Source organism: Ostrea edulis, chromosome 7 (genome assembly GCF_947568905.1).
Source record: "Ostrea edulis chromosome 7, xbOstEdul1.1, whole genome shotgun sequence".
Lineage (NCBI taxonomy): Eukaryota > Metazoa > Mollusca > Bivalvia > Ostreida > Ostreidae > Ostrea > Ostrea edulis.
Genome location: NC_079170.1, coordinates 47,194,572 through 47,221,296, shown reverse-complemented (window position 1 = coordinate 47,221,296; position 26,725 = coordinate 47,194,572). Strand labels below are relative to the sequence as shown.

General features: G+C 34.4%; 1 long non-coding RNA gene across 2 annotated transcripts; it reads left to right on the top strand.

Moving 5' to 3' along the window:
* Positions 1-7,321: 7,321 nt before the first annotated feature.
* On the top strand, positions 7,322-19,271 carry LOC130048198 (uncharacterized). Of its 2 annotated transcripts, XR_008797041.1 has the most exons (3): positions 7,322-7,693; positions 10,884-11,258; positions 16,498-19,271. It is a non-coding gene; the product is annotated as an uncharacterized LOC130048198 (long non-coding RNA). The 2 variants fall into 2 exon arrangements; XR_008797040.1 differs by lacking the exon at positions 7,322-7,693 and having other exon boundaries at positions 10,792-11,258.
* The last annotated feature ends 7,454 nt before the right edge of the window (positions 19,272-26,725 follow it).

The following is a 26,725-nucleotide window of genomic DNA, read 5'->3' as shown; positions in this document are numbered from 1 at the left end:
CGGTTCTTTAGCGTGCCACACCTACTGTGACACGGGACATCCGTTTTTAAGGTAATCTCCGAGGACCCGTGACATTCACTGCTGATGCCGAGCGTTTGGCGATGGAACTGTCACTACCTATTTTAACGACTTAAGGCTGTGGTCTGCCATGGCCGGGATTCAAACCCCAGCTTTCCGCATGCAGGGTGAACGCTCTAACCTCTCGGCCACCGCGGTGAGATTTTGAACAATAAGATCCATAGAAGATTAATAGAATCCTTCATTAGTACGAGTGTGAGATAGGGAAATTCCACCGAGGGGACAAGATTCGCAGTCTTGGACGAGGCTTTGCCGAGTCCTAGACAGCGAATCTTGTTCCAGAGGTGGAATTTCCCTATCCCACACGAGTAAATAATGAAGGATTATTTTTCTCACATTTTAACTACAGTTTAGTGCATAAAATTAGGAGCTTTCAGAAAATTTTAGATTATCAAAATCGTCATTTGAACTTCGATGCAAAAACTAATTAGATAGGCAGAAAGAGCATACCCGAAAATGGTTTACACTGTAAGTGTAAACTAAAAAACCCAAGGTTGTCCACCAGAAAGCTATACTACATTAAAATTTAAAGATAACAATCCAAAATATTTTTACTTCACTGTGTAACGTAAATCTTCACCGTGTAATGTAAATCATAGAAAATATATGACGTCACAATCAAATGACGTCGCAGCAGTGTGAGACAGAAAAATCTCACATGGCGCTGTCTCACATGGGTAAAGTCGATCTCACACTGGTGATAATGTGAGAAAGAGTAATGTTACTCCATCAGCATTTGAGATAGGAGAACATTCCTCTATCATAGGTTCCACAGAAGATAGAGTAATGTTACTACATCATCACTGGAGATAGGAAAATATTCCTCTATCAGATATTTTGAGCAATAAGATCCATAGAAGATAGAGTAATGTTACTCCATCAGCATTTGAGATAGGAGAATATTCCTCTATCATAGGTTCCACAGAAGATAGAGTAATGTTACTACATCATCATTGGAGATAGGAGAATATTCCTCTATCAGAGATTTTGAGCAATAAGATCCATAGAAGATATAGTAATGTTACTACATCAGCATTTGAGATAGGAGAACATTCCTCTATCAGAGATTTTGAGCAATAAGATCATTGAAGATAGAGTAATGTTACTACATCATCATTGGAGATAGGAGAACATTCCTCTATCAGAGATTTTGAGCAATAAGATCCACAGAGGATAGAGTAATGTTACTACATCAGCATTGAGATGGGAGAACATTCCTCAATCATAGGTTCCACAGAAGATAGAGTAATGTTACTACATCATCATTGGAGATAGGAGAACATTCCTCTATCAGAGATTTTGAGCAATAAGATCCACAGAGGATAGATTGTTACTACATCATCATTGGAGATAGGAGAATATTCCTCTATCAGAGATTTTGAGCAATAAGATCCATAGAAGATAGAGTAATGTTACTCCATCAGCATTTGCGATAGGAGAATATTCCTCTATCAGAGATTTTGAACAATGAGATCATTGAAGATAGAGTAAAGTTACTACATCATCATTGGAGATAGGAGAACATTCCTCTATCAGAGATTTTGAGCAATAAGGTCCATAGAAGATAGAGTAATGTTAATACATCATCATTGGAGATAGGAGAATATTCCTCTATCAGAGATTTTGAGCAATAAGATCCATAGAAGATAGAGTAATGTTACTCCATCAGCATTTGCGATAGGAGAATATTCCTCTATCAGAGATTTTGAACAATAAGATCATTGAAGATAGAGTAATGTTACTACATCATCATTGGAGATAGGAGAACATTCCTCTATCAGAGATTTTGAGCAATAAGGTCCATAGAAGATAGAGTAATGTTACTACATCAGCATTTGAGATAGGAGAACATTCCTCTATCAGAGATTTTGAGCAATAAGATCCATAGAAGATAGAGTAATGTTACTCCATCAGCATTTGAGATAGGAGAATATTCCTCTATCATAGGATCATTGAAGATAGAGTAATGTTACTACATCATCATTGGAGATAGGAGAACATTCCTCTATCAGAGATTTTGAGCAATAAGATCCACAGAGGATAGAGTAATGTTACTACATCAACATTTGAGATAGGAGAACATTCCTCTATCTTAATTCGTTTACCCTATGACAGGTTTGCTCTAAAACCCAGAAAAAGTACTCCTGGAATTTCCTTTTTTATTCTGGAATGCATTATTTGTTTTAGTACATACAGTACACAGTTTTGTATATTTATTCGTAGTGCTAATATACATGTACAATGTAAACATAGGCAAATAAACTGAACACGTATATTTCAATTTTAGAGCTTTGAAATGTATTGCTTATAGGAGTTATATGAGATTGATTACTGTTCGTTATCTTCACCTTTCACGTAAATGTTAACATTATCATGATTTATTTACTAATGCAAATGGTCAAATCCAATGATAGAATGTGTTTAATTCACTACGTATCAATAAAGTAAGCATATTGGTTACTTATGTAAAGATAAAAACTATGTGATTCAGTTATCCGGACGCTTCATTTATCCGGACGATTTTGCTGGAAACCAAAGTGTCCGGATTAACGAGGCTCCACTGTATTTATTTTTCAAGGTCAGATTACAGATTGAAATCTTACAACCTAGTATATTCAGCCACCATGATAAGGAGATGTCTATTGTTTTCAAGGTCAAAGATCAAGGTCGTAGTATCTTTTAATAGTAAAACCTTATAGGCAGAATACAAATCGATTTATTGGAGCTAGGATCTTACAACTTGGTACATTTAATAACCAGGATGAGATGAAGAGTTTTTCAAGCTCAGAGGTGAAACGTCATTGTCGTAGCATTAGTTAATAGGAAAACCTTATTGTCAGAATACAAACCGAACTGACCTTCAAACTTTGTACACTTAATTTCCATGCCTAGTGGTTGACGCCTTTTTTTTCTTCAAGGTTAAAGGTCAAGGTTGCAGTGCCACTTAGCAGGAAAACATTGCAGGCAGGATACAGACCGAAACGTTAGGGCTAGGACTGTCAAACATGAAACACATACACCTTATGCCGAGCGGGGGATGCATATTGTTTCTCAAGGTCAAAGATCAAGATCGTAGTATCACTTAGTAGAAAGAAGATATTGCCCTAAAATATTATTACAACCTCCCTCTCAGAGAAATACATAATCAGTTAACATTTCAACTTGATTGATGCACCATGACCTAATTTAGGGCTAAAAGTAGATCAAATACTTTTCTGTATTTTTTTCTCATCATGGATACACAGCTATTGCACTGAAGGCCTAACGTGCGTATGTTGTACCGTTGCAGAACTCTTGTTCATATCATCGTCAGCGTATCAGATATACATAAAATATATTTTGTCAGAATAATCACTTCCCAAAAGAATTCACTATGCAAAATTACGACTCTCAACTTTGACCTTCTTGGACTTACAGTGACCTGCGTAAAACTTTCTTATTGGTACACAATGAAAACTGTAAGTGGTAGGAACATGAAACCTTCGCCATACTATTCAGCTAATAGAGTATTAAAAATTCTTTTGAGGGGATCCCAGAGTCGCTAAAGGAACTTAATGACTATAAAGGTCCATCTTTTCGGAGAATGTCACAACTCTAGGTTATTAGTCGTAAAAGCATTGGACCAATTGGAATTAATTCATCGACCTTTGTCCTTGAAAATGGGGTCTAATTCAAACGTTATGGTCATCAATAAATAACTGTTTATTTTACATTTCACGCCATTTGAGATATAAGGGTACCCAAAATATATGATGGATTTTGCAAATGATTGCGATTACTTCATCATGATTTTGAACTTTGACCTTTATGGGGATTACAGTTTTTTGTGTACACTATTTTTCATTCATGCTTATACTAGACTGAAATCATACGAACACAAGCCTCTGTTAATAAAATCATAATAGAACACTTTTTCAGTGATAGTTGATGATAACCCCAAATAGATGCAACTGCCCCTGAAAGTTGTATAGGTTTGTTTAATGTCAGAATTTTTATATCGATATGCATAAAAACATGGGATTAAGAACTTGCATATACTTATAGTCCTTTAACTTTGAAAATTAGGCCAAGGTCAAATGTCAAGGTCATCGGGGATGAGATTGTACACATATTTCAAGATGTTTAGGGCGTTTTCTTTGATGACAATGACATTCTTTTAGATTCTTTTAAATATATAAATCGAAGGTTTAAAAAAGACCGATTGTTCGCAAACAATTAGAATTAATAGTTTTAGCACGTTTTTATAAACAGATATTGTTTAAATCAATATCAAATAACATTTTATTGGAATTTTACCATGTTAATTACTGGTATGTTATGACGCAGACAGATTTTGATTTGAACAGTACTAGTATTTCATTCATGTATAGATAGAAAATACATACATAAATAGGATTAAGCAGCAGGCGCAATGCCTATATAAAACAACTTAATAGGTCACAGGTCAGTTATGACAGAATGTAATTAATATAGTACATGAAAATATAACAGAATGATTGGAAAAACGAAATACAATAATGTAGTGTACAGATAAGAGAGAAAAATGAAACAATGATAAATAAAAGGGGATACAAGTACGTACCGGTTGTGGTAAGAATATAACAAATATATACCATAATTTGGATTCAGAAATATGTTTAGCTATACAGTGAAGTATTGATTGAGTACATATGTACATATGTATGTACATATATTTTGAACAACAGTACTAGATATTGAATCTTTTACTCTTTTCAATGAAGGAATACACTGTATCAAATAGTTTTGAATTAGTACTTAAAGATTCACCATTGACACCATTTAACAATATTTAGACTGCAACAGAGATATTGATTGATTATTATATTCTATGAAGAAATGGTAACTATCCTCACAAGGATTACCACAAACATTATGATATGGATTACTAATAAGACAATGATTATAGAAATGCTAACCTGATTGTGAAGTTGGCAATGTATATTTACTCTACTTTTACCATAATCATATAACTTGATATATGTATTTCTTGGGTTTTATCGTTACAGGTGCAAAACTATTCATATATGCCGATGTTCTAACCTGAGGAACAGTATAGTCCTAGAGGCCCTGAGGTTGTAATCATGATGCACATAATTCTAACATATCTATAAGATAGTTTGGAGTATATCAATTTATAATTTTATAGAGAACTCTGTCACTTTTAAATAGTTCTTAATCCAATGATACAGATTACCTTGGATACCATTTTATCTTAATTTGTGTAATAAACCCGTATGCCATACACTATTAAATGCTTTAGAAATGTCACAAAAGACAAATCTAACATTTCTAACTTGATCTAAATTTGAAATACATTCAGTTTGTTCTTATGAAACTTTTGGAAGATTTGAAATGAAAGCGCTAAAGCTTTACTAAACGTCTTCGTGTTTCTTTTTATCTTTTCTCCTATATTTTTACCGATCATTGCGAAAAGTAATTATGAGAGAGAGAGAGAGAGAGAGAGAGAGAGAGACGTGGTCATCATGTAAAAAAATATAACCAAAATAATGAAGAAAATGAAAGCAAACATATCGAACAACTAATTGACAGGTAATCATATTTACCTTAACTGAGATGAAACCGAACCAAGAATGAAATTGAATCACCATTTCTTTGAATAAAAGAATTATCCGACAAGACTAACCGGTTGTTTGAATCTATTTGATAGTGTCCAAAATTTATAAATCAACTTTAACTAACCCAAAACCTACTCATGAGTTTGATTGCACACCATTAATGTTGAATGCGTTTAAAAATATATGAAGTATGAAATAATACTGTTAGACTTATCATATGGAAGCAGATAATCTAACTTGAGTAAAACATATTGGATTTCATGAATGATATTGGTAATAGTTTTGACAATTTATCTAAGTACATGTATTTTAAATATCTCAAAAAGTAATCATCAACATCTTTGATTTAGTGAATCAAGATCTGTGATCTTTTGATGTTTATTAAACCAGAAATACAAGATGAATATGTATTTATTCAAGCTGATAAAGCGTGTGACTTGTAAACGTTGTCTTTTTTGAACGCCTCGCCATTACAAGTTGGCTTTAATTTAACCTAGTCTTTCAAAACATAGTGAGGGATGGTCGTTTAAAGTACGTTTTGATGCTGTTGATTTAAAAAAAAAACTTTTTGATATCAAATTTACTACACCTTCTTAATAAACGCAAAGGAAATATTTTGCAAATGTCAACTTAGAAACAATGCAAGCAATCTAAATGCAGATCTCAAAGACCACTTCTTACGAGATAATTCTATTTCTGATATGTGTGGTCACCTTACTGAAAAAGTTTTTCATTTTTTTTTTAAATGTCCTGAGTTTGCAGATTATAAATTTGATCTAGTCACATCTATCAATGAAATGCAACTTGCTATTCCTTTATCGTTGAATTTACTTTCGTATGGTGAAAAATGTCTAAGTTTTAAAGATTTTGAAAAAGTTTTTCAAATTGTTCAAAAGTATATACTATACATACTAAAAGGTTCTTATAAGTGCTTATTATATACAGTTGAATACACTTTTAATCTTCTTCTTTTTTTCTCCGGTACTGCTCTTTTCTGTTAGACCTTGTATCTGTTTACATCTTTCTTATTTTCTTCACTCTCATTATATATATGTGTGTGTGTGTGTGTGTGTGTGTGTGTGTGTGTGTGTGTGTGTGTGTGTGTGTGTGTGTGTGTGTTTGTAAGCCCTGTCAATTGAACCAGTGAATAAGAAGGCACACGTGTAAATCAACACGAGTCGGTCAAAGGAACACGAAAATGGTGGTGTTCAGTTGGATTTTTATAAAAATCAGCATAAAATCATTAAATAGTTCATCAACCATCAAAATCCTGAAGTGTTTACTTAACAGGATTTATGAGATGTGTGTAACAGGTGTGTAAAGATTTAGCACTCGTCCATCTTTTTTCCTTGCGAGCATGGCTTACACACTTTCGAAGTGCGCATGCTCTGTTTTGAATGACGTAATTTGTGATGTCATCATAATGGAGTTTTCCAGGGAAAGAAGTTGGCCCATCTGAGGTAAGTAAACACGGTTGAAAGAAAATGTTTGCATATTAACAATGGGATTTTTATTAGATAGACTGATTAAATGGTGTTTCATACCGATCGTGTTATGTATAAGCGACAGAGTACCCGAGTTACTGAAAATTCCGATGATGAAAGTGATATATCTAGTGCGTGAACTGTTTGGGGTTTTTTCTAAAATTTAATCTTTGCAGTTAATGTACTCTGTATACTAAAAATTCATATTGATTTTGGATAGAATTTCACATTTAAAAACAAATAGATATGCGCCAAGTCCTTAGGAATCAACCCCACCCCCACCCCTCCACACGGGACTTTTTTTTGGATGATTGGACCGTATCCCCCTTTTCATCTGTCTCCCTACTTTGAAGTTTTTTTCCCAACGCCATGACATAAATAGATAAATAAATAAAATGCAAAAATAAAAACGAAAGATATATATGTATTCGGATTGGCATGTTCCACTTTGTCCGGGTTGAAATCCCCGAGGATGCAAATGTACATTACGCCGCACTGTTTGCAGTACGCACATGGTACAGGTGTACCACATAGGTATGTAGCTACTAAGACTATAAACCAAACAGAATATCATATGTAAAACTATTACTCTGAATGCATTTTACTTGTTTACAATGTAGCCTGTCGGGGTGTGGTGCATGTCACACGCGTTGTTTACACGTGCACTTTAGGTGGCATTGGAGGAAATTCGAACCATGTATGGATTATTGTCTCCTGATAACTTTGGCAGTTAACTTTTGATTTCAATCTACTTTTTAAGAATAATATAACCCTCGCTAATCATTGCCAAGCTGCATTTCGATCTTGGCAGAATGATCTTCAGCTACAATTCAAAATTAAGGGGTGATGTTGTGTACTGAGTTTTTCTTGATTGTTTACATCTGTGACTGTTTATGTGATGTATCAACTGATCAAGCTGTACAGTGTCATGACATATAGTGGCATAGCTTCCATTTATGTACTTGCGCATCATTTTGTCAGAAGAAGAAAATTCTAAAATGATAATTAAGATTTTTAACATATATATGAATATACATGTATGTGTATGTTTGATTTTAGTATAATACCTGTAGAGAATATTTCAGTAGTATGAAGTGCCACACATTTAGACGCATGCATGTGGTGTTTAAAGGTCTCATCTGAAAGACCAGCAACTTTCTCTTTTGAATGCTAAATATGATGATGGAGCATTCACCTCACTATCTACATTTTCACCCTAAATAAAGTACAAGCATGGCTCGAAACCATGATTTCTTGATCCTGTTACCAGTCTTCACGAAAAACTTTGTAAAGCACAGGCCCTTCGGGCCTCCCAGTATAATAATTGTGCAAGCCCGAACAATATTTTGCAGGCCCAAAATGTTTATTTTCTAATTTGATCACTTGTTATTTGCTGATTCTACTCTATGCACAGTTCTTTTACTGTAGGAAAATACAGGTCAAGATGATCATAGTTAAAGAACAACTGACATTAAAAGGATTATATTATTTTTCAACATATTAATCCAGTATATGCGAAAGTTTTTGGACCACACAGGACATTCGGTCCAGTGTAATCAATGAACACACCGGACCGAACCAAATTTTGTCAGACCGAAAAACCTAATGTAAAAAAGTGAAACACGTGAGAATGCAAACCAAGGGAATCTTATTTATTATACTAGTAATACTATTCCAGGAATCCTTCCCGTATAATACTTTAGACAGTCCATGCGGTTTTAATCAATTCATTTACGTATTTGGATGTGTGCTATTTTTTTTACTTATAACAAACTCCGCATCAAGATAGTAAAGCTCAAAACCGGACATTGAGACATCTGACATTCCGATCCGGTGTAAAAAATGATGCATCGGACCTGAGGCACTGCACATCGGTCAGGTCCGACGGTCCGATGTCTTTCGCATAGACTGATTAATCTCGCAGATACATCAGCAGCTCATGTTCAACTCTGTTTTGTATACACCACGTACAAAACATTTTTTAAATGTTAGCCAAGGCCTACCCTCGCAGTGTTCGAAATTGGTTTAAAACTTGGTATAGACCACAGGTCTATGCCAAAATAAGATGACTTAGACCTCATCGAATTGGCATAGACCACAACATTGAAAAAATAATAACACAAATTTTAAACATTTTCATTTACTTCTAATATACTTAGAAAGTGTATTTTCTTTCCATTTCTGTAATATCATCCTTTCCTCATAATGTTTATCAGACGTCGACTGACCATGCAAGGCCCTCTTGGATAACTTTATTGCTTTAAATCTAGAAAATTGGCATAGACAATTTGGTCTATCTCAATTACAGTTGGCATAGACCAGTGCCATTTGACATATACTCGGTCTATGGTTAATTTTGAACACTGCCCTCGGTCCAATGGGGCATGAATTTTCGTTTTTTTCTCCTCGTACGACAGTTTTTTTGGGGGGTTTTTATCGGATGGTTGTGATTGTGAAATACGCTTGGGTGGTTTTGAATTTCCCGGACGAGCCCCCTCCCTATACTTCAGAAAAGGCAGCATGGTTGATAATTTTTCTATGCGAAATTTGACTACTAAGTCATGACATTTAGTCTGAGTCAATCTCACGCTTTATTTGTAATATATACAGAACATATAAGAAAACATTTACAGGCCCATCGGACTCCAGGGTTTAATATTTTAAGAAGCCCGATCCCGATTTTACTGGCCTCGGGCATCAGGCCACTGGTTAATGTCGAAGACTGTGTTACCACTGAGCTACCATGACCAATTTTTATACGCCCGTCTTAAGACGGGACGTATTATGGTATGGCGTGTCTGTCCGTCCGTCTGTTAGCTTTTTCGTGTCCGACTCGTAACTTAAATACTGCAAGGCCTAGAATCATCAAACTTTGTCTGTAGATACATCTTGGGTAGAAGGTGTGTCGCACATTAAAACCAGGTCACTGTGACTTTTCATTAAGAAGATATGGCCATATATGGCAAAAACTTGTCCGGCTCATAACTTGAAAACTATTAGACCTAGAATCACCAAAATTGGTCAACTAATGCATCTTAGGTAGAAGGTGTGTCGCATCCTACTTTAAGGTCATTGTGACATTTAATTAAGGTGATATAAAAAAAAAATGTTTTAATGGGTACTATCTATACTGTTAACAATATGTGACGGGCGTATCATGTGCCATGGCGGTGCACTTTATTTAACATGAATTCATAGCTAAAATAAAATTATTACTAATTTTTTGGTTAATTCCATAAATATATTATTCCGCTCTCTAGACACAATTCTGGGTTACCCCCCTGCCTTTGGGGGTATAAGCACCTCATTTCTTTCAGAATGGCACAATGTCAGGATAGCTTTTGTTATTTGTTATACTCTTAATGTTGATGGCATGCATCTATGAACAACAGGATAATTTTTTAGATTATTATTTCTGATATCATATTTGTAAATTGTTTATGAGGGGTTATTAAAAGTTTGTGGACAAAAGGACGCACTTATTAAAAATTCAGAGTTATCGTAAGTGAAAAATATAGGAGATGTGTAACAAGATTGTATATTTGAAGATTTTAATTTTAATTAATTTTTATAAGTATTGATTTCAGATACATGTATGACATTGCATGCTTGGTGGTGGTGGTGGGGGGGGGGGGGGGGGGGGGGGGCTACAGTTAGATAATATTCTGGTCAGCACATTCGATAAACTACATGGAATTCATTAAATCACTTCTTTTTCTTTCAGTGGTCTTCAACTTTTAATCTCCAAGAAGGAAATGTAATTAAAAGATGAATAAAGTATCCCTAAGAATACCAGAAGAAAGGCTATGTGTTGAGAAAAACAGCCCTTCCTCAGTACCTCAGAACTAGATGATAGCCCTTAATTGTTACTTTATGCTGAATATGACACAGTATAGAAGATCTGATCATGAAGAAGTAACACCATTGATACACTTGCCAACTGCCAAAATTACTTTCTGATAGTATGACGAGATTAGAAGATATCATGGTGTAGTCATGACACAAACTGCAAAATCAAAGAATTAATTGTCTTCCCCAGAGGATGAACAGAGCAAGATGGCTTCACATGGATAACATTTCCTTTCGAGTTTTGAAATTAGTAAGTATACAAAATATTTTAGGCCACATAGGGCCAAAAAAAAAATGTTTGTTTTAGGTCGCCTCTGATTTTTAAAAAAAGGGTTGGTAGGTAGGTTTATTTTATTTTTTTTTTAAATATTTTTTTTTATAAAAATAAATAAGTGCCTTCGAATCAATGAAAATTTTATAGTTAAAGTTGTAATATAATGTGTTTAAAAGATAAAAAATGGGTTCAGAGCACAATGTTTAATTGACAAAATACACAGTATGTGATGGAGTTTTAATATTACAATTATAGATGTCTTGGCATTTCGGGTAATAGTTCGTATATCGATGAATTGAAATCGGAAAATTGAAAAAAAATTAATAGGGTCGGTGGATATATTTAGGGTCGGGCAAGCGACCTGAAACAAACACATTTTTTATTTTGGCCTAGTCATAAAATTATTTTTTAGATTTTCATCTTTGTTTGGAAATAAAAATGGACAGGTGGTTGGAGTTTATTTTTATGCCCCCCTTTGAAAAAGAGGGGGCATATTGTTTTGCACCTGTTGGTCGGTCTGTCGGTCGGTCTGTAGACCATGTGTTGTCCGCTCAATATCTTGAGAACCATTCACTTGATGATAATGATATTTCATATGTGGGTTAGCAGGGTTTGACATTTACTTTCTTGAGCACTAGACCAGTCGGGCTACTTCAAATAATATTTACTAGACCTGACCTTACATCCACTAGCCCTGACCAACTTTCCAGAGAAAAGAAACCCTGATGGTTTCTCCATATTTAAGTACTTAATTCAAATGACAAACGTTAAGTTTAAACTAAAACATACTTAATTGTCTCAAAAACATCTTTAGTCTCGTCATTCAATTTGGTGCTTTTATTTTCAAACTTCCCAATCTACTCCTTTTTTTTTCTCGGAACATCCTTCCTTGAGGACGAGAAGTCGAGACATTCCCGCACATGTGTCAACAACGAAAAATGGCTATTTACGATTTAATTTATTCATTTGATACAGGCAACGAAATTAAGGGGAAATACTCGCTAAATGCGAGTTAAAAATTGAATTTGCAAGTAAAAAATCACAAGTGATCGCAACTTTTTGCGAGTGAAAAAACCCCAATCTTTTTCCCGGATTTCCTCGGTTTATTGGCTGTACTTTGAAGTTTACAATAATCTTGTCTTGTGCATAGAAACTCTTTACAGAATGAATATACAAGTATTGAAAAAGTAAACGTGGATCGAATAAATAACTAAGGCCAAGGTCATCTCAGTCGATGGCCTACTTCATACACACTTCGGATGCCTCAGAGACGTCTGATTTAAATAGCAAGCATATTGATCTCGTCCGTGTCTATATAAAACAACACATGACAGTGTGTCACCATTTCACGCGGTGTCCTTCTGTACTCTATAGTCAAACACTTCGAGTTCGCGGGGTTTTCTTTTCAACTAGAATTTTTTTAGATGAAATTTCCAAAAGTTTTGAACATATAGTTTAAATTGGCGCAAACAGTCTTCAAGATTTCAATCCACATGATGCTGTTAATAGGTGGTAGATCTCTGGACAGCGAGTACGCCGCACAAGTGTACCATATGACCCGCACCATGTATGTTGTCTGATAATTCATTGAATTTTAAATGAAAGAATTCGCAATCTTATTTTTATTATTGCACTTTAAAGGAGATTTTAAAAGATTTTCCCAAAATTTTGATAAAGAGACATGCTTGTTTTCTTAAATTCATGTAAAACAGTAATCGATTGAAAAATGCTAGTAAAAGCTCAATTTTGCTAGTTGGAAAATAATTCACTAGCTAAAATTTGCTAGTGGTGAAAAAAGTTAATTTCGATCCCTGTGATAGACACTTTCTTATATTCAATTAAAATAAACTGGGGTTTTTTTCAAATGAAAATAAATTCAGTTTATATATATTTATCCGAAATATAACTTTACACCCATTAACAAAGAGTAAATGTCGTAAAACATCACTTCCGACAGCGACTATGTATTCGAACTAAAAATAGAGATTTTGTCATCACGCGGTTCAAAATTGCTCGCAAACTCTTTACAGTTATTTTTTAAAGTTAAAAATAAGATATCTTATGGTTTAAAATAAAGTTTCTTGTTTATTTTATCAACATGACCAGTCGGACTAGTAAATCGACATTTTACCCGACCGGACCTATCATTTAGTAGACTCGGTCGGTCGGACGTGCCTTAGTGTCAAACCCTGGTTAGTTATGAGTAGAAGAGGATCCTTATTGTTTTTCAGATCAAAGGTCAAGGGTCAATCTACTCTGGACATAGGAATATAATGTCCGCTCAATATCTTGAGAACCCTTTGCTTGAAAGACATCAAACTTGGCACACTGGTACATCCTAAGAAGTAGATGACCCCTATTGATTTTAAGGTCATATGGTCAAAGGTCAAGGGTCAAACTGTGCATGGGAATATACTGACCATTCAATGTCTAGAGAACCCTTTGCTTGACAGAAATCAAACTTGGTACACCAGTACATCTTCAGAAGAAGATGACCCCTATTGATTTTGAGGTCACATGGTCAAAGGTCAAGGGTCAAACTGGACATAGGAATATACTGTCCGTTCAATATCTTGAGAACCCTTTGCTTGACAGACATTAAACTTGGTACACTAGTACGTCTTCAGGAGAAGATGACCCCTATTGATTTTGAGGTCACGTGGTCAAAGGTCAAGGGTCAACTGGACATAGGAATATACTGTCCGTTCAATATATTGAGAACCCTTTTCTTGACAGACATCAAACTTAGTACACTGATATGTCTTCAGGAGAAGATGACCCCTATTGATTTTGAGGTCACACAGTCAAAGGTCACACTGGACATAGGAATATATTGTCCGTTCAATATCTTGAGAACCCTTTGCTTGACAGACATCAAACTTGTTACACTAGTACGTCTTCAGGAGAAGATGACCCCTATTGATTTTGAGGTCACATGGTCAAAGGTCAAGGGTCAACTGGACATAGGAATATACTGTCCGTTCAATATATTGAGAACCCTTTTCTTGACAGACATCAAACTTAGTACACTGATATGTCTTCAGGAGAAGATGACCCCTATTGATTTTGAGGTCACACAGTCAAAGGTCACACTGGACATAGGAATATATTGTCCGTTCAATATCTTGAGAACCCTTTGCTTGACAGACATCAAACTTGTTACACTAGTACGTCTTCAGGAGAAGATGACCCCTATTGATTTTGAGGTCACATGGTCAAAGATCAAGGGTAAACTGGACATAGGAATATAATGTCTGCTCAGTATCTTGAGAACCCTCTTCTTGACAGACATCAAACTTGGTACACTGATACGTCTTCAGGAGAAGATGACCCCTATTGATTTTGAGGTCACATGGTCAAAGGTCAAGGGTCACACTGGACATAGGAATATATTGTCCATTTAATATCTTGAGAACCCTTTGCCTGACAGACATCAAACTTGTTACACTGGTACATCTTCAGGAGAAGATGACCCTTAATGATTTTGAGGTCACATGAGCAAAGGTCAAGGGTCAAACTGGACATAGGAATATACTGTCCGTTCAATATCTTGAGAACCCTTTGCTTGACAGACATCAAACTTGGTACACTTGTACATCTTCAGGAGAAGATGATCCCTATTGATTTTGAGGTCACATGTTTAAAGATCAAGGGTCAACCTGGACATTGGAATATACTGTCTGCTCAATATCTTCAGAACCCTTTGCTTGACAGACATCAAACTTTAAATAGTACACTGGTGTATATTCAGGAGAAGATGACTCCTATTGATTTTAAGGTCACATGGTCAAAGGTCAAGGGTCAAACTGGACATAGTAATATGCTGTCCACTCAATATCTTGATAACCCTTTTACTTGACAGACATCAAACTTAGTACACTGGTACATCTTTAGGAGAGGATGACCCATATTGATTTTGAGGTCAAAAGTCAAAAGTTGAACTGGACATAGTAATATATTGTCTCCTATATTTTAAGAATTATTTGTTTGATTGACACGTACCAAACTTGGTACACTGGTACAGCATAAGGAGTAGATGACCCCTATTGAATTTTAGGTCACATGGTCAATTCACTCTTGACATAGGAAGATATTGTCTGCTCAATATTTTGAATTGATGATAATACTATCAATTAAATGAGGTGTGTGTATAACCCTTTTCAATTTTGCACCATGGGGGGCATATGTGTTTTACAAACATCTCTTGTTTTTTTTTTCAGAATATATATTTCACGTTCATTATTCTCACATGTTGCTGTAGAGTGTAGATTACATCATTTTTTTTACATTGTTTTCTTTGGACAGAAAATTTCCATACAGCAATATTATAATTGTTGTTGAGTGATTTTGAAGTACATTTTCATGTAACACTGAAGTTGAACATTCTTTTTCCCTGTTGTCCGTCTGTCTGTAAACTTTCACATTTCTGACTTCTTCTCAAGAACCACTGGGCCAATTTCAACCTAACTTGACAAAAAGCATCCTTGGTGAAGGGCTTTCAAGTTTGTTCAAATAAAGGGCCACACCCCCTTTCAAAGGGAAGATCTAATTACAAAATTGCAAAAATAGGGTGGGGTCATTTAAAAATCTTCTTCTAAAGAACCACTGGGCCAGATGATGTGAAAGTTACATGAAAGCTTCCGGACAAGTGTAGATTGAAGTTTGTTCAAATCATGACCCCCTGGAGTAGAATAGGGCCACACTAGGTGATCAAAGTTTTACATGTACAAATATATAGGGAAAATCTTCACAAGAAGTAGGAAAATAACAAGGCCAGTAAAATACAAATTTACGTAAAGGCTTCCTGAAATAGTGCAGATTCAAGTTTGTCATAATCATGCCTCCCAGGGAAGGTTGGCCGAGGCCACAATTGGAGATCAAAGTTTTACATTCAAATAAGTATAGAGAATTTTCAAGAACCATTAGGCCAGAGCAGTTTACATTTACATGAAAGCTTCCTGACATACAGCTCTGTAGTGCAGATTCAAGTTTGTAAAAATAAAATTTCCAAAAGGTGTCGCTGTGTTTGGTGTAATTTTTGTTCGTTCTGCACAAACTAGCTCATTCAGCTTGACACAGCCTAGGTAATTTACAGCTGATCATTTGATAAACACTTACTTTGTAGAAATAGAAATTATGATTTTTATCTATTTATACATTTATTGCTATTTCTATGAAGACCTTTTACTAATCACTTCTCTAAATATTTTTGCAGATTTGTCAGAATGTTATGCATCGTTATCAACAGAAAAGAACTTCATAGGTAGACCAAAGCTGACATGGGATGAGATCCTAGAACAAGACCTAGAGTTTACAGGATTGGATAGGATCAATCCACTGGGTCGCCAAGTGTGGAAGTACAAACTTCAACCTCGACAGGACAGCCAGGCCTCACCCTTGCAAAAAGATTAATTTGGTCTGGATAGTCAAAATGAGTGATGATGATTGATATCAAGGTCTGACACTGGAAGCTCAGTAAGGGTAGATGCTGGCAATGGAGCTGTTTAGCAATAAAACAAACAAGTTTAACATTAAACATGTTTGTATACTTTTTTGGCTCACCTGAGCCAAAGGCTCAAGTGAGCTTTTCTGATCACCTTTGCCTGTCGTCTGTCTGTTTATAAACTTTTCACATTTTCATTTTCTTCTCCAGAGTGAACCACTGGGCCAGTTTCAATCAAACTTGGTATGCATCATCAGTAGATAAAGGGTATTCAAGTTTGTTCATATAAAGGGTCATGCACCCTTCAAAAAGGAAATAATCATGGAAATGCAAAAATAGGGTGGGGTCATTTAAAAAACCTTTTCAAGAACCACTGGACCAGGAAAGTTGAATTCACACGAAAGGTTCCTGTTTTGTGCAAATCATGGTCTCTGGGGGTAGGGTGGGGTCACAATAGAGAATCAAAGTTTTACATTCATATATAGTGCATATTCAAGTTTGTAAAAAGCTCACAGGGGTAGGGTGGGGGTCACAATAGGGGATTTAAGTTTTACATGTGAAATATATACAAGGAAAATCTTTTAAAATCTTCTCCTCAAAAACTAGATGCAGAACCGTAGCTCTTTGAAAAGAGAGCTTCAGATGAACCCCTTATAAAAAAAACTTCAATTTATGGCAGAGAAAAAAAGTGCATGTTTAAGTCCCTCTATCACTGCATTCCTGCATCGCTGTCTCATGAATTTAATATTAAATAATTCCCAACATATTTTCCCACTATACTTGTTTCCAAACATACTTTCAATATTTTCTAAACCCACATATAACCCCAAAACAGCTTCAAGTGATTTCAATTTCTTTGTTGATGTAGCCATGTTAAGTAGCCAGTCAATTTGAACCCCAGTTCATTTCCATACTCATACTCATTTTGAAACATAATGTCTGTGTGAACTAATATCCTCACAAATATTTTTAGTGAAATATTTAGGATGAAATCATCCCAGTTGGGTTAAATACTTATTATTCAAATACTGTAGGTTTGAATATTGAACTAATCTCACAGCTTTCTTAAGTTTGGTCCCCATCCCCACCAGTCTGTTTTTACGCTTAACTATTGAAATGGGGTGTAAGGGATCAGACTAGGCTTTTATAGCATTATCAATTTTCAAAAGCTTTAGAAAAATTATACAATTTTAGGTCACTTGAGTAAACTCAGATGACATATTGCTATTGATCTGCATCTGTTGTAGTCCGTCGACATTAACAATTGAACATTTTTAACTAAATTCTATAACTGAAAGATGAAGATACCGCACAGCGATCAATCTACGATTCAAATAACGGAATTCTTTTCAAATTTAGTATGAAGCACACAAATTTACATTAAACCTTCTTGACATAGTGCATATTCAAGTTTGTTCAAATCATTTCCCCGGGAGTTATGGTGTGGTAACAATAGGGGGTCAAAGTTTTATATGCTAGCTGATATAAAGGAAAATTCTTTAAAGATATCTCTTGAACTATTTAAGCTAGGGCTTTCATATCTTGTATATACAATTTCTATGGCAAAACAAATCTGACCTATTCAGTATGTCCTGAACTACATTGTGTTTAAGGTAGATCTTTCATATATATTATATATTATGAATTTCTTATGATAAAACCTTTCATCTTGTTGAGGAGCCTCTCACCTCTGGTTGGCGCGGGTTTGAATCCTGCTCGCACCGGTAATTGAGAAAGTTTCCCAGTTTACTCTCGGAAGGTCGGTGGTCTCTTCCCAGGTACATTGTATCTGGGTTCTCTCTTCCACCAATAAAAACTGGGCACCACCAGATAACTGAAAAATTGTTGAGTGTGGCGGAAAACAGTTAAAACAATCAATCATATTATGTTATTTGACCTTGTGACCCTGAACTCTGAGTTTGACATACTTTTAAGAAAGTATAACGTATTAAGTATATCCAGGACTATTTTAGATAGGGCATTTATGTTTTGTATATTGATTACTTATGGCAAGGTCTTTCATATCATACCAAGACCTACGACTTTTTACCTTGGTCTTATCCAGAACAGCAATATCATGCTAGTCATATCTTTGTCTTATATGATTTCATTTTAGTAATGTTGTGTTCTTTAGAGCTAGGTTTGGGTCACATTATTCATGAGAATAAAGATTGATAAAATAGCATTTAAAAATCAAAACAGCAGGGCCAAGATGACTCAGGTGAGCGATGTGGCCCATGGGCCTCTTGTTGATTTTGATATTTCTACCTATATCATTTGTATGAGAAATGGAACTCCTTTTTTTCTTTTACAAATACATGTATTATCATATGGATCCATCTTTGTTGATTATTTAATCAAAGGACATATTCAATTCATTCAATGTATTAAATGTAAATTTATGGATATGTCTGTGGTTGAATTACTTATGTATGTATGTATACATTTTTCTCGCACATGCAATTACATATATGATGTATATATATTTACTAATTGTACATGTAATATCCCCTGTTATATAATAAAATATATGACTGAGAATAAAAGACCTGCTGTTTTCATTGCTACCATGAAACATTAAAAGATTAGAATAATTCAAATATCTTAATGAATTCTATAATATATGAATTTGATATTTGTATATGATTGTCTCACTGGTGTTCAATGTGAACTTTGGTTTATTGTTTCAGTTTGCTCGATCTTTATATCAAATTAAAATTTAAGACAAATAAGGAATTATTTCCGAAATTGGTTAATATGGTACATTGTAGTAAAATAATCAAGAGTTTATTCATATGAGATAGCTAAATTTCACATGAATAACCAGTGACTGATTCTTGATTGTCAACATTTTCACCGAACAGATCAGATATTATCATGGTACATGTACATACTATTAGGGGATCATAAAATTCCTTAAAGAGTGACAAATTTTTAAATATCACCTTTTCAAGGAGAAAAATCCTCTTACGTATATGAATACTATGAAGAGATTAAAAGAGAGGTGGCTAGATCACTTGTATGGTGAGATTCATTTGTGGCAAGAACTGGTATGATGTCTTGAGTCAGAAAGCACTAGGAATAGTTTTAGATCTATGGAGCGCCAAAATAACTCAGATATTTGAAGATATCTTTAATTATTTGAAGATATTATTAATTCATTTCATGCACGCAACATTGCAATCAAAGATCTCTTCAAATAATTAATGATATCTTCATTTGAATTGAATTATTGATATCATTATTTATTCCGCTGAATTGATGCACACAATAACTTAATTGTTGCTCTCCTCAAATGAATTATAATTTAATGATACCAACAATAGAATTAATGCCTGCTACAATTCAATTGAAGAGAGCAATAATTCATTAATGCTAACATCACTTAATGTGCGCAATAAATGGATTATTGCTCTCTTCTATTGAATTAATGATATCATTAATTAAATTGATGCGTGCAATAATTATGTTAGTGAGAGTAATTATCTAATTGAGATATAATCCTTAATTAATTCGACATATCCACAACTGAATGAATGATTTCTTTAATTGAATTGTTGCTCTCTTTTTAAAAACAAAACAACGATGTGCGCATTAATTACTTATGAAATAGCCCTGTATATATAATTAAAAAGATCTATTGAATTAAAAGAGATAATCAAGTCATTCATACAGAGCTCTAAATTAATTTTTGCAAGCAATATTTCCACCACATGGATATTATTGGACTTCAATTATTTGAGCTTATGTAAAACATTAAGATTTTAAAAATCATCCTGGTGAATTTGTATTACAAAAGTCATGAGAGGACACGTCCAGTTTTTGAACAAAAACAGAAAGTAATATATTCCCTTGAATTTGGTCATCCCTGTCCTCAGTGTGTTTCAGACGTGTTTAGTGGGAGGGGGGGGGGGGTCCAACACGTTTAGCGGATATTTAGTTGTTGGCATGTGGCGGGAGCGAAACCAGGAATTATCCAAGGGGAGGACGTAATGAGTGCCTAAAGCACGAAATCTCTAAACAAAAATATCTAAGATTAAGGAAAATCGTGATTTTTGGGGGTTTTCTATTACAATTTTGTCCTCATATTTCAAAGTGAGATGATAGTAAAAATTGACATAATTTCCATGTACATATCATAAACATGTAGATATTTTTGTAACAGTATATGAAGGAATCTGGAGCAAATCCTGATTCTGAAGTTATATAAACTGGTGTTATACACCGGATTTTCAAACAATTTATGGTTTTTGCAACGTTTGATTAAAGTTTTCTGTAAGGCCACATCTATGTAGTTACATTTACACAGAATGTTCATGAAAATGTTACCTTTTGGAGTGGAATTAAGATATCGCGTAACATTTTTTTTTTTACAAAGATATCTAATTTTTATCTATATCAAAAGTCAACAAAAAACTTAAAAGTAATACAAAAAATGTATATAATTATTAATACTTGTTTTTAGATCTTTTAGGCACTGCATTATACAGAATTTTGATTTTATTTATCATACTTTTTGGTTGAATTACTACCGAGTCTGGCTCGTACAGCATGTATTGACAAAAGAGGGAGTCTATAATCATAGAAGTATATATATATATATATATATATATATATATATATATATATATATCAGGGAAATCGTTGTGGCCGAGTGGACTTACGCACTGGTTTGACAATCTTGCTTGGCGGTGGGTGCCGTACGTCGCTGGTTCGACCCCGGGCTGGGGCGAAAATTTTCAGTACCTAGTTGTGATTATTTAGTGCTTTATATATATATATTATATATATATATATATATATATATATATATAATGATAATTATTATAAGTTATTATTACAATTAAAGTTATCATTATGGACACTACTACCCCTCCCCCGACCGGTCGCGGTAGCTCAATGGTAGAGAGTTCGCTTCGTAACCGGGAGGTCGTGAGTTCAAGCACCGTTCATTCGTAAACCCAATTTTAAGACGTTGAAATTGGTAGTGATTGCTCCTTCGCCAAACGCTCGACATTTAGAAGTGAGAACCACGGATCTTTTAGATGTGACCTTATAAACGTAGATCCCTGGTCGTACATGTAGTAGGTGTTCGCACGATATTTCAAAGAACCCTCACTGCTACGACCTTGAACCCTATGGATACATTGGATAGGTACTCCGCTTAAAGCTGGTTACGTCTCAATATGAATAAAATATTCTCGACGGGACGTAAATTATATAAGCAATCAATCATCCAATCAGTACTATCCCCCCCCCCCCTTTTTTTGTTGTTGATTTTCTTAAGGCGATAATTTCAACGAAATGTGTGGATTCCCTGTCTATCCCATCCCAATTTCCATTTATGTAATCGTTTCACACTTTTTTGTAAGTTTTAGAGATTGGCCTTATGTATTTAGCGTGGTGAGAATGATTGTTTGGATGTTTCAAAGTGTTTGATTGCCCGTGTGTATCAGAGTGTTTAACTGGCCGCGTGTTTCAGAGTGTTCAATTGCCTGTGTGTAAAGGAAAGTGTTCAATTGACCGTGTGTAAAGGAAAGTGTTCAATTGACCGTGTGTAAAAGAAAGTGTTCAATCCCCTGTGTGTAAAGGAAAGTGTTCAATTGCCTGTGTGTAAAGGAAAGTGTTCAATTGACCGTGTGTAAAGGAAAGTGTTCAATTGCCTGTGTGTAAAGGAAAGTGTTCAATTGACCGTGTGTAAAGAAAAGTGTTCAATTGCCTGTGTGTAAAGGAAAGTGTTCAATTGACAGTGTGTAAAGGAAAGTGTTCACTTGATAAGCAAAAATTCAAGGAGTGAATAAAACTATATTTCACAAATTTCGACCGCAGCAATGTCTTCTATGTTGTTTTTAGTACCAAATAGTAAATTTTCGTACTAAAATACCAATAACTGTAGAAGTGTTCAGTTGCAGGTGGGGAGTTAAGGTGTTCATTTGACACGCGTTACACGTATGTGTGTGTGTGTGTGTGTGTGTGTGTGTGTGTGTGTGTGTGTGTGTGCGTTTTCCCAATCTGTTTAATTACCTTTTTCCTGTTTATATGTATATGATTTGTACATGTATGTGTGTATATGTATGTATGCATATATATGTGTATGTATGTTTATATATATAATTATGTTGTGTTTCACTTCCATTCTGGCCTTGATGTAGGGAGAGGGCTAAAATAGGCTGTGCCTGCTGCCCAATCATATTCATTTTTTAATAAAAAATTGTTTAAATAGAAATATATGCGAGAGATGTTGTAGTGTCATTTATTTCGAATTCACAAAGATATACGGTACCAAATCCACATACATGTATGAATGAATGAGGATATTGTTAATAGAAAATAGACTATCCTGCATTAAAAGATATTAGATCCTTGATTTACTTAGTTCGACTGAAAAATCCACACTCTGCCAGAATTTTTAATATTTCCGTTGCCGCTCCTATATACGTTAAAAACAGCCCCATGCCTCACAGATGTAAGGTAGGTAAATACTATTAGAAATTTCTGTCAATCAATTTTTTTTTTCATTTAAATAACTTTAACAACTCATAAACTAACTAAAAAACCCATATTAGACATACCTTTGCGGGTTTATTTTTATACTATGTGCTACAGAGCACATATACCCCCAAATGCAAAAGCCAAATTTTAACACAAGAATGCATGATCTCATGTTTTACTAAAAATATGCACCAAAGCACATCATATTAAGCTATAATATATAAAAACCAATAGCTATTCATTTACCGAGAGAATTTTTAAAGATATTCAATTTAAAACATACACAATTGCTGTTTAATCTGCTCACATCCTTCAGAAAAAAATCACAGAATATCGCAATTTTGAAAAATTCTCAAAATCTAAATTGTTTACATGCCAGTTTTTCTTTAAAAATATTTAGAATTATATCTAAGGTTAACAAAAAAACATATTTTACCGTAGTTGACCAGAGATATTTTGCAAAATGGTCTCTTGAATACGTAAACCCCCATTTTTGAATTTAAGTTTTACAATTATTCTTTGCACACTTTGAAAAGAGTACATTGTAACAGCAAATACAGTCTTAAAATCAAGATTAACAGAATATGACAATATATATATATGTAAAGCATACTGAAAATTTTGTCCTACCAGACAATTGGAAGACAAGGGGGGGCGGGGGGGGGACAATTTTTTTGGTGTGTGTGTTATTCTTTTTTTGTTTGGCTATCAATCATATCATACATAAAAATACCTACATGCTATCTCATATTTATAGAAAAAATAAATATAGTGTAACATATGTGTAGATTCTAGTAACTACAGCTCATGTACAAATAATTTTTTTTCTTGAAAGTACTTGTGAAGAAGAGTTCAAATATTCAACAACTTTACTGATGATTTTCTGAGGATTTATAATTCTGGGTTTCTTTGAACCAAACACAAACTCACTAAAAACAGTTTGAATTCCACTGTGAGGTTCACGACTATGTATGATTTTTAACTTGTTCAGGCTTAGATTGCAAGCTATGAGCCTTTTAGAGATCAATGTAGATATTACATTGCTTTGTACCATTGGATCTAGTGAGGACTTGATACTATAATAATTCAAGGTAACTATATCTACGATTCACATTTGAATGCTAAATTTGACTCGTACAGTTCTCGTAAACTACAAACATCAGACAAAGAAGTTATAACTGGAACTTTCTAGTCGGTGTTTAAAATTTAAAACCGGATACGTAAAAGCACGGACTTTCCTTAAAGTTCATGATTGTATCTTCATTACCTCAAATGTGCGAGGGATATCGATTAGCCTGTTTTCTAAAGGGTATCTATCGGGAAATATTGCTCATTGATCTGAATCATCGGTGTATGCACCTTTTGTTCAAAACTATCTACAATGTAAGTAGCTGAAATGCCGATTTATTCTTCAATGTATTGAGAAGTAGTAAACACCATACAACTCTCTAGTTCCGTCAATGATATCTTAACATGCATAATGCCACTCTAAATACAACTTTTGGAATACAATTTCTTTGAATTGCATAGAAGCAGTTTCTTGCTGCAAATAATTTCTGACAGTCCCTTTCTACCATGTGATCATTGTTCTTTGTTCTACTAGAAGGAGAAGCCACGCAAAATTTTGCTACGAAAATTATTGTTACCCACCATCCAACCCCAGTACTACCTCCTTTGTAATTCTTTTCTGCCTGTATTGTTTACATTATCCACCTGCCTGTAGTTTTTACATTACCCACCTTTTTTGTGGACAGGCAGGTTGTGTTGTTTAGATAACAGATTAGTTGATTCTCATAGGCCTGTAGTTTTTACATTACCCACCTTTTTGTGGACAGGCAGGTTGTGTTGTTTAGATAACAGATTAGTTGATTCTCATAGGCCTGTAGTTTTTACATTACCCACCTTTTTTGTGGACAGGCAGGTTGTGTTGTTTAGATAACAGATTAGTTGATTCTCATATAATTTTATGTGATGTTTGTTGGGGGTCATGTTTTTGGCCCCCATATATTTTTATGTTAGATTTTGCTGGGGGTCAGATTGCATAATACTTATCCAAAGACGTTTACCAATGTTTTCTAGTCTTTTCTGACCCCCATTATTTTGTCAAGTTTCATTTTCGTCATTTTATTAATAAATGACATTTTTTCAATTCAACACTGTGTTACTGGTTCTGCCTGTCATGCCAAAAAACAAGCCTAGTCTACTTGGCTAGGTATAGCTGAGGCTAACGGAACATAAAATAATTTCTGACAGGAACTCGTCCTTTTTCAATTTGCGTAAGTCTTCAGTCTTTTTACTTTAGATGAATGTTGAAAAATATACGCTATGCAAATGAGAAAATCTAAGGCATTAAAAGAGGCTTGAGCATTTCAAAATTATTTTATTTATTTTTTTACAATTTTAAACACATATTTGTCTCTTTTTAATTTGAATACAGAATAGCATTATATGTCTAACACATTTATATATAAATACATACTGCCGGGTATATATTAATAAAGCACTGAAATGACCAACGACATGTACAATGTTATTGTCGATTTTGTGGGACCTCAGGACAAATGGTAAAGTTTTACTTTTGTATAATATGCATAAAACTGGCTAGCAATGGTATATACATTTTACATTACATGTTTATTGTTTTGGCTTCCTATTTTTAAAATAAGTTACATGTATTCAATGACTAAATGAGGATACGTCATATTCGTTCAATGAATTGATGGGTGGATCAACCCACTAGATGAATATGACATGTTATATTCAATATATGATATATTTTATTCACCTCCATGTGCCAAAATGATTTAAACAAATTCCAAAATTGATACGATTGGTTACTAAGTTTTGGTCGTCAAATGGAAAATCGTGGACTGCGTGAATATTGTACTTCTCGGGAGCTAAAGCATCGTATTGACCTCAAAAATATCAATAATTGTATATTATACACATATATAAATATTATCAATTTTAACTTTTCGGATGTAACAGCTACTAAAGACACACAACCTACGTAATTGTGCATTCAAATTTTATGACTTTCCAACACTTTACATGACCATTTCTCACAATGAATTAAACACTATACTTTTTGACATAATAAACAGTTGCTTCTTCAACAAAAATGGAAAAACGAAGTATCAATATCTAAAAATTGCTTTGTTGAACACCACTCTGATTCCACGCACAAAAACTCTGAAGTTGATAGCAAAATTATGCTAGTTCTTCATTAACAATATTTACGTAGTCTTTGGTGATCATGTCTTCCAACAGTCTGTTTGAATCACCATGGGTACGAATTGTGCTCCTTTGTTTGCTGACCTATCTTTTATATTCTTATAAGGCAGAATGTATTCAAACGTTTCTACATGAGAGGAAAAACATATCTAGCTGTGGCCTTCAACTCAGCATTTTGATATATCGGCGACGTTTTATCTATCAACAATAATCATTTTCATTCATTTGTCGAATCAATATATCCCAGTGAACTCGAAATAAACGACACCACATC